The sequence below is a fragment of the Vanessa tameamea genome, chromosome 10, assembly GCF_037043105.1.
Source record: "Vanessa tameamea isolate UH-Manoa-2023 chromosome 10, ilVanTame1 primary haplotype, whole genome shotgun sequence".
Classification (NCBI taxonomy): domain Eukaryota; kingdom Metazoa; phylum Arthropoda; class Insecta; order Lepidoptera; family Nymphalidae; genus Vanessa; species Vanessa tameamea.
In genome coordinates, this window is record NC_087318.1 from 9714754 (window position 1) to 9730504 (window position 15751).

The 15751-nt window shown below is 32.0% G+C and overlaps 1 protein-coding gene across 1 annotated transcript in view; it reads left to right on the forward strand.

Annotated features, from left to right (window-relative positions):
* Positions 1-6167: 6167 nt before the first annotated feature.
* LOC113404031 (uncharacterized) overlaps positions 6168-15751 on the forward strand; it is a 55390-nt gene continuing 45806 nt past the window's right edge. Inside the window, exon 1 of the mRNA XM_026644769.2 lies at positions 6168-6424. The gene's annotated coding sequence lies outside the window, so the exon portion shown is untranslated. The remainder of the gene's footprint in view (positions 6425-15751) is intronic.

Genomic DNA, 15751 nt, shown 5'->3' on the forward strand with positions numbered 1-15751 from the left:
TGTTTTTACGTAACACGAAAAGATTTGTAGACATATTATGAGCACATTGAATCGATCTCTCAATAGTTTCAGTAATTGTTAATTTTAATAGATATCTATTATATACCTCTTATTTAAAATTCATAATTTAAGCGATTCTTTCTTATATTTTTGTATAAAATGATATGACAAGAAAGTAAACTACATTTATGAAACTCCCGGATATGGTGTACGTGTTCACAAAATTCCATTTATCTGGATGTGTTGAAATGTGATTCCGGGCCAAACTGATTTTTGTTCTCATAGAATAAATTTGGTTATAGGAAGACATTTTTTTTATAAGTTTTTGTTTATGATATATAATATACAGATTTTTTTAAAAATTAAACTTAAAGATATACCTGCAAAGGATTATATTTATCGATTATATGATCTATTGTCTAAAAAAAAACATCAATTTACATCTTAAATTCAACTTCAATAATCATCATCAATTTCATAAATGACATTTTTGACAATGACATCTCAACCTTCCTCGTGTATCACTCCGTCCATTAGTGAAAACCGTGAGAAAATCAGATTCTGTGGAAGGACTTTATTTTACAATATTTGTGATATGAGTGATCCTGCATGGAAATTCTAACTCCACCCTTTTTATCATCTATGTATATAATTTTTTATCCTAATACGCTTTATTAATCAATTTTTTCTTATCATGAGATTTAAATTTATTAATTGGCAAAACTAAAACTAAAAGTGAATATTTAAGACAGTTTATCTATTAGTCTATCTCTACCAATAAATAATATTGAAATGTCTGTTTGTGAGTTTAAAATTACAACCTATTTATACCACGCAATCTAATAAATATCTTTCCCATCAGACACGGTAATACTATCGACTAATGAGGGTAGGAAGAAACACAAACTCAATCATTATTTATAATTTAATTTGGTTCACAATAAACACAATAATCACAGGAATCAACAGAGGCAAACGATTCTTAAGAGCAATCTGAGTGCGCCCAACGCTTGTCGACTGAGAACTGTCCCTCTTGACTCTGCGGTGGCCCCGACCTTCCGTTAGTGCGAACTGCTACACTTTGCACCTTTAAAAGTCAAATCAGGGCCTTTTTATTATTTACGCCGACATGTATATTAAATTTTAACGCAGGTACAACCGCAGGGCAAAGCTTGTCTATAATAATTCGGGATCGTATTCCTTAATCCTTTGGATTAACTTCGTTTTGGAAACATCATATTAATTCCATTTGACGAATTCGACCACGATACTTAAGGTTTACTTTTTAAGTTCTGATTAAAATGCTGGGGACTATTGGAAAGGTTCAATAACCAACTTAACTAACTTCGGTTTCCCTCAAATAAGCTTGACGTAAAGTTTCCTACCACAGATTTGGGGTCCCTAACATCAAAGAGCTGTATCTTTTTTACATATTTTGGTACGGGTTATGTAACAAATGTGTTCAATACTAGTTAAATAAACTCTTACTTGAGCGTAAGGTTTTGTGCAAGTAAGTCTGGGTAGATACCTGGGTGGTATCTACCCAGACTTGCTTCATCATATATTTCGCCAAGCAGCAATACTAACTATTGTTTTCCGGTTTGAAGGGTGAGTGAGCCAGTGTAACTAAAGATACAAGTGACATAATATCTTGACGCATCGGTGATGTAAGGAATTATTAATATTTCTTGCAGCGCTTATGTCTATATGCGGTGGTGACCACTTACCATTAGGTGGCTAATTTGCTCGTCCGTCTACCTATATCATAAAAAAATAAAACAGTTTCAAATTATATCTAAATTGAAATGCTAGCCAGCAATAAATTAAAAGTCTTTATTAACAATAACTGAAACTTATATATTAGTGCGTTTTCAGCGCGAAATTTTGGTCTAATTCCGAAAACGCTCATAACCATATATTGGCTTACTACGCTGAAAATAATATAGTTTTGGAGAAGTCAATTGTATACAGTGAAAATTAAGGAAGTTCGGGTTGAGTGTCTACATCTGTTCGTCTTTAGTTAATCGCTGATAACCAGTTATTCAGGATATTGCTGTATGTACATATTTGCTGACCTCCACAACCCACGGGCTAAGGTACTACGCATAATATTAACCCTCAGGAAAATCAAAATAACATTATTCAAGTAGACTTCTACATAAGCTTGTGTTGAGTATCATAAATTATTTTTTTGTGTTATTTTTAACTCAACGGCAATTATAGGCGCTTATAGGCAACGGTAAGATAATATATATATATATATATACATATACTGTAAGATTTATATATCATAAGTTAATTCTAAATTATATGTTTTATTAGTAATTTATTTGTATAACATGTTATTATTGTTTTCACTAATAGTACGTATTATTAAGATTATGTTATGTATAGTATATTAATTTAGTTGATATTATTTTATTTATTATTATGTATATTGCCTTATTAATAATTCCGTAAGATAGATTAGATATGCAGTTTATTTTATATTGATATACAATAATAAATGTATCAAAGTACATAATAAACGATAATAAAGGTGCTGTCATTTAATATAGTTCATATAAAACGGGGACCATATAACACCATTGTACACTTTTCAAGAGAACTCGTAACAGTAGATTCCGATTTAATTGCAGTGCCGCTTTATGAAGCAAATATGCAGCTGTATACAGGCGAAAGCACCAGAAGACCTTTATAAACTTCGTACAAATATTTATTGCTTTTGATATCTGATTTCTGTTTCAAAAGTATTTTAATAAGCGTACGGCATTTATTATTATTGTATAATCGTTTGAAATGTTCTATTTTTAGTGTGTATAAAATATCTTTCCTCTCGCTTTAATGCAATATGTAAGAGTGATTTCGTGAAAAGGGACGGAACTGTGTAACGGGCGCGGACCAATAAGGGCGCGTTATTTGATTTAACGCACGCGGCTTGATGTTTATAAGTTCTATTTTTAAAATAATTCTTAATAAATCATAATAATTAAAGCTAAGTAGGTATATATGTATTTAGTAACGTTCATAAATCACTATAAGAATTATATGTCATTGTAATAATTTCCCCGATATACTTTGAAAAATGACATGGATACCGTCTTTGTATAAAAATCTCTACCACGAATAAATAAAACGAAACAAGATCCGACTTATCACAAAGTGATCGATCAACGACGAGAGATAGCAAAGCAAAAACAACAGATTATTATAATTATTCAACGTACTTGAACGGAATGAATTGATAATGAAAATGTGAACTTTCACTGAAATTCCATAGCTGAGAATGCATATTAATAAAATGCTTGGTATTTTTACATTCAAGGTCGTTATTTATTTCATATGAAATTCACGCTCGTCACGTGAACAGTCGAAATTTAAAGAGACTAAAACTGCGAGTGAAGCTTATGTAATATTATTTTATAGGCCTTCTCCAACACGTACTGCATCTTCTGATATCAGTTTTATATATATTGAATTCGTTTTTCCAGTTAGCATTAGGTGGTGCCTACTTGGTGGACTATAAAGTCCACCAATTAGGCACCACCCACTCATCAAATATTCTACCGCCAAACAGCAGTACTCAGTATTGTTGTGTTCCGGTTTGAAGGGCGAGTGAGCCAGTAGCTACAGCCACAAGGAACATAACATCTTAGTTTACATGGTTGGTGGCGAATTAGAGATGTACGTAATGGTGAATATTTCGGGTGATGATGACCACTTACCATTTGGTGATCCATTTGTCAGCCTACCTATATCATAATAAAATTAAATAAATAAGGACGATGATAACAACAGAACTGGTTTTCCACAAAATTACCACGAGAATAATCAATATATAAAAACCATATAAGATGTAGAAGAGGTTAATTTGCTATTATCTTTATAAAAAGATTGCTGTTTCAATCGTGGGAAAGTACAATTCGGATAATATAATGGACCTTAAGAGAAATTAACATTTCATTTCGTTCTCCAGTGAAGAGCATCAAAACGAAACTTGCTTCGAAAGTTTTTATAAGACGTTAGATCGTACTATCAAAGTCAAGCGAAACTGAGTAGTCTGAATGCAAACTGGCAATATCTGTCCTAAAAATGCATGGGATATATTTGAAACTATTTTATATTACTTATTATTACGGCCATGATGCTCATTCACAAACAATTATTAACGGCGATGGAGATCATTTAAGGTCGGTCCTATGATATGTGAGCACAAATCTAGGTGAGCTCGTACACTCTCATAATCAGATGGTATGGTATTTCAACACGGCCAAAGAGAGATCAGGCTCAGGATCAACGGATTTACTTGCTTTCCGAGATACGAGAATGTAACGCTACCAACTTTCTAACTCCGGGTTGCTGCTACGAATCCCTGACCAGAAAAACTCAATAAATTTTATTGGTATGATTCGATATTCGAAATCAAATTAAAATATTCTTTATTCAAGTGGAACTTTTAAAAGCACTTTTGAATCGTCATGTTACAATGTTTAATTTTTTTTTTTTTTTATGATGTAGTAAAGGGCTATTCACGCAATCTATAACATAGGAGCCAAAGAATCATTAAGGTATAAATTTAAAGATATCAAGATATAGATTGCTTCTCAATATATATTCTGTAATGTTTTGTATGTACGGAAAAATATCAATGATTTTATGAGAAAATGTGATTCTCATAGCATTGGTACAAGGAACAAACACAAACTTGTTACTCCTGTTACTCGACTGCATAGAGTCAGTAGCTCTTTTCTGGGGCAATGTATACGGTTTTACAACGGGATCCCAGAAAACGTTCAAAATGCTTCTGTTGCCAAATTTAAAAAAAATGGTAAGGAACGCTTGTGTGCAAAAGGGTACAATTAGTGAGTTTATGATTGATAGCACATCTTGAGAATGAAACGATCGCCTCCTGGCTATTTATAATCATATTCAATATATGTACTTAATTTGATTGAAAAAAAAAGACCCGCTGAGTTTCTTTCGCCGGTTCTTTTCAGGTCAGGGTGTTTCCTTTTCCGAACCGGTGGTAGTGTTTGATTTGACTATCAATAAGTAAGTGTAATGCTTCTATGTTGAATAAAGGAATTTGAGTTTGAGTTTGGTAGCAGGACGAGCAAATAGGCCATAATGTTAAGTGGTCACCACCGCCCATAGACAATGGCGCTATAAGAAATATTAACTATTCCTCACACCACCAATGCGCCATCAACCTTGGGAACTTAGATGTTATGTCCCTTGTGCCTGTAGTTACCCTGGCTTACTCACCCTTCAAACCGGAATACAGCAATTCTAGGTACTGCTGTTTAGCGGTAGAATATCTAATGAGTGGGTGGTACCTACCCAGACGGGCTAAATAAATGTAAATATATGTAAAGCTACCGCTTCGGGAAGTAGATTCCATCTAGAATAATCGGCAGTGAACGCAGTAGTTACTCTTTTCTCAATTTTGTAGACACTTGCAATTGTACTTTATTAACAGAGTGGGTCAATAAAGTAAAATTAAATTTATCTTGCCTAGAAATCAACAAATACTACGTCCACGTTTTTTATAGTTAATATAATCTTGGATTAGGCAATATGCCTTATTTGTCAATGTTTTTTGGTATGAGCTTAAAATTTTTTAATAGCCATGTTTAAAATAACTTAAACCCAAGACGTCGAGACCTGTAGCCTTATCAGGTAGCTAGATCGAAGACAGTTATTAGTTATCGAGTTCTTGAAAAAATATTTGTATCGTTTTAGTAAAAATAAAATAAACAAGTTAATTAAAACTAAGTTCTTAAATTTTTCTTATAACGTTTATGGTTAGTTGCAGCTTATAAGCCGTGTAGAGTTTATAGTTCAATTATACATTTAAATGCGCCATATAAACGTTTTAATAATGACATTGTTGTATAATCTTCCAAAAACATTTTTTTAATTGAACATCTCATAATAATAATTATTTTTCCGAGGCATAAAATCAATACCAATTGAAAAGTCAAAGGGAACAGGTGTCAAAGAATCTTTTCATATTTGTCCGCATCGTGCTCACAAACTGCTACTCGTAAAAACTTACCACTTCATCGAGTGGCTTACATAGAATCGCCTTTACTCGGATAAGTTCGACTGCCTTCGGCGTTAGTCGTGGCTTTTGGGCGGGCGGATATTCAGTCCACGGAGGCAGCGGCAAGTGATCGACGTATCGTACAGACGTGTCATATTAACTGTGTAACATCGTTCTACATAAATTGTTTTTAATTACAAGTTCTAAGTGCTAAGTTGTGTAATAAATATAAATAAAATAATAAGACAAAAAAATAAATATTTCGTGTCATCGTGTGATTTTTAAAGTGAATTAATAGATTTGTGAATCAAATAACTTGAGTCGAGTACGGCGGAAATGATGTTGGGGTGGTTTAATACGAGCACAACATTTAATAAGGTAAGAATTGCTTTCGATGGTATTCAAATAAAATTTCATACATTTCATATTGTTAGTTTATACTTGTTAAATGCGTCTTCAGCGTTTTATGTGGAACGTGTATGTACTCGCGATTCAAAGACTTCCTTGCGTGTATGTAAGTGATAAAATTTGCATGTTACTTTGCATTTTGTATAACAACGTTATAAGGTCGTGGCTTTGATAGAATTAAGGCTTATACGTTAAATATTTATCGGTTAGAATAGTTGTTTTTTACTCACGTCTACAGAACTGAAGAACTAAAGCAATGAGACTTCTTGAAATAAGAATTATAATTATTTGTAACGATAAAAAAGTGTAATAGTTGTTTCTCAAATTTTCGATTCTTATTTTTCTTATATTGTAATGTTATAAAGTATTTTGTTTTATTATGAATACAATATAGGTTTAAGTTTAAAGTAAACGCTAATTAGTTTGGAGAAATGATGCAAGGATAATAGTAATATGTACTTATAATTATATATATATATATATTGTACGTTTTGATTGATTGTTGAATTATATGTTCAATTGCCAGTTACCATGATAAAAAAACAATTTTTTCGTTGTAAAGCAACCGTTGTAAAAGTTGGTTATTTATTTTGCAGCGACTAGTATTAAACGACTGCGTCACATAAGCGAACTTCAATGTTTTAATATAAATGTGACTTTTATGTCATTTTGAACATTTATTTTCATTTGTAATTTACTAGCTGATGCCTGTGGCCTCGTTTGCTATTATTAGGTTTAGTACGGAGCTTTCATTACTTACCTACTGGGTAGTTTCCATAAATTGTTTTATGACTGGTTCCCGTCATTGTGGTAGTATAAAATATGTATCAATATTGAAAACTAATCATAAGGTTTTTATGGGATGAAATTTTATCAAAATCGTTTCAGTAATTATCACGTGATGTTACAGCAAAACAATTTACATTAGAAGAAGAATTTATATTCAAATAATGAGTACAAATATTCCGCATTGAATAGGTTTTGAATTTCGTATTTTTAAAAAGCAGTTGCTACACTGTGCATTCAATATAATGATTTGGACTCGCTTTCGAGTTGATTAGACTCCCGCTTTTAATCCTTTGATCCCTATTTTGAAATAGTAATTAGTAGAGTAGTGTTAGTAATACGACATATTATCAAATTGTCAATCAATGGGGCGTTTCAAGATTTATATTTATTTGAATGTGTATTGTGAATGTTGTGACTAATATTTTATTGAGTCATTATAGAAGTGTTAAAAGTAACATTTGTTTCATATAGATGTAAGGAATGGTTACTTTTTCTTACAGCGCCATTGTTTATGGGCGGTGGTGACCACTCACCAGCATTTGCTAGGCCGCCAACCTATATCTAAAAAAAAATGTCAGACTCGAAACTGAACGCAGAGTACAATCGTGATACATGTACAAAACTATGTTAGAAAGCATTTTGCGACTTTGGCCTTTATAATTATAAAATTTGAAGGATATACGAATCAAAATAGCGTATCACTCTAAGCTGGATTCTAACATTTCAAGAATAAAATATCACGTGACTTACGGAATAGCACGGCAGTCATAATAATTTTAACCGCAAGTTACCATCTTCTTGAACAAATGCTTTGGTAATGTAAGCACGTTTAGTACTTGCTATATACAAATTGAGGGTTAAGCAAGTCAAAATCGTGAAGCTCAAAGGATTTCTTCACGACTACAATAAGACTAATAGGTCTGTGCTAGGAAAACTACTACTATTAGGTTTGGAGTTTATTACACCAAGCTGCTACGATGTGGGCTAGCGGATGTAAGAAAACTTCACGCGACATATTATGTAGATTTCTGTGAAGATGTTTTCTTTTACGACGAACACGTGAATTATAAAAACAAATTTGAAAAATGTAACTCAGTAGTACTTGCCCTGGCTTGACTTAGCAATTTGCTATTAGGTTTATAGCGGAGCTTTCATTACGTACCTACTGTAAACCCAGTGGTAGTTTTCATAAATCGTTTCATTGTTTTATGACTGGTTCCCATCATTGTAGTAGTAGAAAATATGTATCAACATTGAAAACTAATCATAGGGTTAAAATTTTATCAAAATCGTTTAATTGTGTTTAATCACGTGATGTTACAGAAAAACTATTTACATAAAAAAAAGTATTTATATTCAAATAATGAATACAAATGTTCCGCATTGAATGGTTTTTGAATTTCGAATTTTTAAAAAGCAGTTGCTACACTATACATTCAATATAATGATTTGGACTCGCTTTCGAATTTCTATTAATATTCACTTGATTTTACAAGTTGGCTATTTGGGCCAGTTTTTTTTTTTATTTAATATTTATATTTACCTTGTTAGTTAGTCTTAAAAGATTAATGTTAGTGATTTTTTCAATCACATATCGTTCGATTAAGTTAAAACTTTGTGCATTTAATGTGGGTACTCGCGTGAAGTCTAGTGACATCAACGTACAATAAACACTCGGGGTCATGTCGTATAATTATTACAATTTATTTTAAAGAGGATTACAATTTTTTTTATATGTTTATTTAGGTCGTGACCGTCAACACGGTGACTTGTTCAGCTTAACACTTGTTTTAATATTAATCATATAATCGTGAGAGCAAATAAATTGATATATTTACGTTATCAAAAGCTGAATGTTATAATAAGTTTCATTCGAGAAGTAAATAGGTGTATTTATAATGTATTTAATTGAGCGGAAAGTGCTCTTATCAGTAATTGGTTGCAGTTGATTAACGTTGCAAAAGTCCAATCAATTGGATTCGATTGTTTTAACCGAATTTGTTCCCCGTGCCCAATCTATGGAAGCAATTACAGTAACAAAACAAACAAAAGAAATCTCTTGTTTATTTATTCTAATCCCGATGGTCTGATGAAACATTTCCTCCTTACTCACTGTTTTGTTTAGATTAGCATTTTTGTAATAGCTTTTTTTTTCATGCCCTTCGCCTACATAATTGAATTTTGTTTTAACTAGCTAAATGCGATTTCCTAAATCAAGTTGTAAAGAGGTATGTTTTTTTTTTGAACGGACATCTTATATATCTTCTTCCTCTCATATATAAAGACCATCATGTTATAAACTCTAAACTAATAGTATTATGTGTACATGGTTTTCTTTGATAAGGCATTTATAGTAATAAGGTGGTCGAAATTTTTATCCTATGTATAGTAGATTTACTTTATATAAAGGCAGTGAATAAAAATGCTAGGAGAATATGATATTTATAAAATATTTACATTTGAATAATTGCAAATTCTTGTACAATTAATGATCTCGTGGAATACTGCCAAGAGATCTGGCAACATTTCTCTGTCTAATCGTAACTTATATTATGTGATTAACAATGGATGCAATAAGAAGGGAAGGTGTACATGTCTACAACACCCCCCCCCCCAGTGTAGAACTACACGCAACACAAACGTCAACAATAGTTTGCGCGTAGCCAAGGGTAGATCCAGATGTCACACCATCGTCGGGTGAAGATTTCGAGTGAAAGTCAAGATATGAGAAAATTGATGGGATCAGATATCTATCAGCTGAATAAACTACTCATGAGAAATTGTTATGGTGCGATAATCTTGTCTTAAATGAATCTTAATTAAAGACTGTTCGTACTCTCTATTGGTTCTGATGACAAAACAAATTTAAGGTGAAAACGTAGTCTTCTTAACTCCAGTAAAATGGTACATTTATTGTGTAAGAAGAAAAGAAAATTCCTTACAATCTGTAATTAATTTTATTAAATTTTCTGAACAGTCATATATAAAACTTATAAGTTGTGACAGTGTAAGTTGAAAAGAAAATTGTTATCTCCTTAACTAAAATTCTCGAAATGTCTATATGAAGCGTAATCATTTTAGTTACTTTTATTAAACATTCATATGATAAATTTACTTAGTTTTAATTAATAAAATCAACTGTAGTTTTACGATTTTCAAATTAACAAATAATAAATGTGAACGATATTTTTATGCGTTATGGTCAGTTAGTCTAAATACATCTGTTATCCGAATACATGGCCCTATGTATGGGACTTTTCTAACAGGACCCCATAGACATTCCGAAATGTTCAATTGTAAAACCCAAAAACATTGTTACTGATCGTTTTTGTGTTAAAGGATATCGTGAAATTAATTACTTTTTAGATCATAGCACTCTTGGGGAAAGAAACGATCGCCTCCAGGTCGTTTCAAATGAACACATAAATTTATACACAAAAATTCATACACAAGGTCAATATTAATTGTTGAAAAAAGGTCCTTCTCAGATCTGAGGTATTTCCTGACGAAGTGGTTTTTGATACTTGATACTTAACGAGCAAGTACGTATGGATATACTGAATAAAGATTTTGATTTGGCTTTAATAAAGGGTTGCCTATGAGCGAAGCATTTTCCGAGCGTATATGAAATTAAACATTATCATAAACTTCCACAATTAAATAGAGTTTTGAGAGTCAATTAGTTGTCGTATCAAGCTATTAACGTTGACGCGTTTTCACAAGAAAACGAGACCCTTTTTGGAAAATCTTAATTTGTTCATTACTTTTGTAATTGCTAATGGGCAAAGTTTTGCATATTTTTCTAAATATCACCCCGAATTGAATGAGCCATTACTCATACTTTTACTAACTTTACCTTTAATGGACACATTTTTTTAAGATAAATTCATGAAAAATAGCCTTTTGGGTTAAGATGTGTGTTTGGGTCATCTTTCTCAACTTTTAGTTGTATATTAACGTGTCAGATGTTTTTATATTTTTGTAAGCTCATTACTGTAATCGACTCATACTAAATAAAGTTTCAGTTGTAATCTGTCCTTAAATTTCTAATAGATGAAAATGGAAATGTTCACTGATTGTTTCGAACTTCTCGCCTATCATATATCTTGGTGCAAAATGTAAAAAAAAATCCTCCATAAATATTGTTATATGATTGTCATAAAATTAATGAAAAGAAAAACATATTCCGAAAAATAAATAAAATATATTAACATTTTGTGTTATAAGTTACATATTTATTTATTTGATTTAAAAACAATAAGAAGCAATCGAATTTGAAAATATCCAGACAGGAGACGGTAACCGAACCACAAACTTCAATAAGCCGGGTAAGCACTACTGACATGTTGATGTGATTTATATTTCATCTAGTGCTCTGTGATAAAGAGAAATATCATCAGGAAACCAGTAGTGTCCCGGAAAATCTTTAGAGGCTATGTGACTAATATAACCCACAAAGACTCCATTGAGGGTTTGTGGCTGTCGCGCGGTGGAATGACCTCCAAATAATTCTCGTACCTAGGAGGTATTTGCTGAGTATTCAACATTGCGCTGTTACATGAAAATTCTAATTAGATTATCTATAGTATAGAGTATAGAAGTCAAGTATAAAATTAATTTTTAACAAATTGTAGTAAAGGTGTTCTTTACGAGACGAATATAATAACGAGCGTTGAATCCATAGAACGTAGACGCGAAATTAATATTTCCAAAATCGTAAATAATAAAGTACAATCAAATAAAGGTATAAAGTCTTTCGATGCTGAAAACGTTAGTAAAAATATAGTAGCATTACCTACTTAAGTTGAAAACTCTAAAAATAAGTACTCTCTTAATATTTCTCTTTCATCTATTTGAAAATATATAAATTGTTTTAAGATGAAATTGTATGTTCATAATAATTCTATTTATTACACAAGTGTTCATTAATAATCTTTATCACACATTGTTTGTTGCTATGGTTTGGTAGTCGGTCGAAATTCACACGCTATATAATAACATCAATCCAGAGCGGATTTTTTGTTTCTTGGAGAAAACTGATTGAGTCCTTTCCCACTAAGTCAGCATATTTCTAACAAGCGTTACATCCTACATGGCTATTGCCATGAGCTCAGACCACTTTCCAGGTGGCCTATTTGCCCATCTGCTCCTTAAAAAAAAAAAGTAAAACTAAAGTAATGCAGCACTCGAATACGCCATTGTTAGGCCAACGTATATGCTCCTCACGTTATGTTTGTTCAGTGTTTGTAAGTTTAACATGCAAATTTGTATGCAATGAAGAAGTCTGCAGGAGATGTTGTATAAAGCTTTATACGTACCTGAACAAGAAACGCATTATACTCCTTGCTTCGTAGAATAATTAAATGAAGCAATTGTAACTTTACTTCATTGTTGCGGCTTGTTGTCTCGAAGAGTTTTAAGCCAAGCCGTGGGTGCAATGAATTAAAAATTAAAAGTTTTTCGTTTCGCGAACAATTCATGCATATTTAAATAAATAAATCTATATTCAATTAATTTATGATAAAGATAATGGTATTTTTATGTATTGATATGTCGTAAATATATTGAACGATAAATATTAATGACAGGACACGTATTGAACGCTTTTTTTATATCATGATCTGTTTTTTCAATGGTATGTACAAAGCAACGGAATTATTTAATATTTTATAATGAAATATCACGTTCTACGGCTTTACCTATAAATGGTGCTCAGAGGTGATTAAGTTAAACAAAACTATGTCTTCTTCTTTCTGATATCAAATCAATGATCAGATATCTTGGTTTAAGTCGTAATTATTACTTTCAAACACCAAATAATAATGACTATGCTGGCTAAGGTCTCTTCACTTTTTGTGGAGAAGGCTTGCAATATATTCCTCCGCGCTATTTCAATACAGATTTTTGGATAAACATGTGGCAGATTTCATTGAAATTCGACACTTGCGATTTTTTCACTATGTTTTCTTTAACTTAGCTCGAGATGAATTATAAACACCAATGAAGTACAAGAAAATTTAGTGCTTGCCTGGGTTTGAACTCGCAATCATTGGTTAATACAATCTCGGCTCATTGACTGAATAAAATAAAAAATATATTGAAATAGATTCGCCTGACAACGTGGTACGTTATATAAATTATATTCTATTCACAGCTGCACCACCGCGACCAAATTTAATTGCTAAATTGCCACCATAAAATTATTAGCCAGTCACAGAACGTTGTAGCGAATGAAAATTATCAGAAATTCAATACAATTGCCTCGTATGTGTTCAGCTTGTTCAATTGTTCTGACCACGTATATTTAACACGACACTTTGTCCATTCGATTTTGAGTACTATTTAATTAAGGCGCGAAAAACATTGTTGATTTAATTTGTTTTCTTGTATGCATAACTATAGTCAATATTTAGTCGTACAATATTTACAATGAACATTAATGAACAATGAGTGAATGACAACGATGCATCATGATCGAGTATCGGTCATGATAGGCAATCTCGAGACTAGCCCATTTCGTAGGTGATATTGTTATATCACCTACGAAATCTGTACGAAGTGCACAAGTATGAACTAACACTTGCCCGCTCTATACCCGCAGTCTCATAATCCGATGGAACGGCAATCAGATACAATTAAGAAATCAGGCGCTTTAAGTTTACGTGCTTCCACTTGAGTAGCAGTGTCTACTTTCTTAGCTGGTTGCTAGTGATAATTCAGAAATGAGGGCTTAGTTAGTAATTGCAACCTTGGCTTGCCAGTTGGAAATATTTATAGAAGCTATCTTATTAGGTCCATCCCGCCTTTGCACTTCTTACTTGACATGGTACAGAATTTCATCAAAAATAAATACTTGGAAATTTATTACACTTTTCTTTTACTTTTAGCTTCGTCTGGACATTGTTATAAAAACTTCTAACTTATAGTTTTCTTCCAGTTTTAAAGGTAGTGTCACTTTGAAACTTCGCACAATATCGAGTTTCTAAAATAAATTGATGAAAGAAAAAAATAACGATACAATAATTCATAGTTTGATAGAAGTAAGACAGGTTTTAAAAATGTTTTTTTTTTTTTATTAAATAGGTAGGCGAATGGTCTAGTGAGTCACTTGATGGTAAGTTGTCACCACCTACCACCCATAGACATTGGTGGCCGTAAGAAATTTTAATCTTTCCTACATCTCCAACCTTGGGAACTAAGTTATTATGCCCCTTGTGCCTGTAGTTACACTGGCTCACTCACCCTTCCAAACAACTTCCATACGACAATGCTGAGTATTTCTGGTACTTTTACAGATTGTTAATCTGTAAAAGTCTTACGACTCGGCTAAAGCCCCCTCTCCTTTTGAGGAGGAGCCTTTAAGCTGCCCTGCGCCAATCCGCATTTGTAGATCATCAATGTTCGTTGAAAGGTTTTGATATCATTTTTTTACATCTATTGACCAGAAGACTGTTTATTATCAACTTAAAAGATACAAGAATTGATATGTATTACATTTGATTTTATACGTTTTAAACTATAATGTTGCCTCGTTTAAATCTTGATGAGTTAATACAAAAGCACTGTCAGCTGATTTTTAAAAAAACATAGTTTAAATCTATTTCTGCTGTAGGTTTCTTTACAGACACAATCCATTACAACGTACATTTAAATACTCGTATGTTAAGTTTAACTGTATTGAATTAAATATCCTGGGATGATGTTTGAGCTGTTTACGCATACTTATGCCGCAGTGTGTATTATACGAACTTAGTCTTAGTGTGAGTAAACATATATCATTTTGAGTTTTTATTTTTACTTTGCAATATGTTATTTGTGGGTAAAAAGTAATTTTGTTAGGGTCTCATTTTATCTATAAATAAAGGATATATTGAGAATATATTGTTTGCTCTAAATATTAAGTTTTATAATATTTTATATTTTGTGTTTTTTTTTTTAAGATTTGATTAGACGAACGGCCAAATGGGTCTGATGGTAAATGATCACCACCGCCCCTATAGGCTGCCGTGTCTATACATTGACGCTGTAAGAAATATAAACCATTTTTTACATCACCAATGTGCCATAAATCCTAGGGACTAAGTTTTTATTTTCCTTATGCTTCTAGTTACAATGGTTCTTTCACCCTTCAGACCGAAATACAACAATACTAAAGATTGCTGACTGGTGGTAGACGATAGGCCCGATATGCTTGCACAGAGCTCTACCACCAAATAAAAAACGAAGACTATTATATTATTAGCTTATTAGTTCTATATGTACATACATATATATATATATATATATATATATATATATATATATATATATATATATATACGTTGTGAAAAAGGGTATTGGGTAAAGATAAATATAATACACTAACCAGCTTTTTTCTGGAAACATCAAGTCCATGTTAAGTAAGCATATTTTTTAATAAAGATAACATGAGAATCAATGTCTCAATGTGGCATGTTAAAAAAAGACGCGCCTTGCGGTTCACAATCATGTAATTTTACTTTAGTGAAA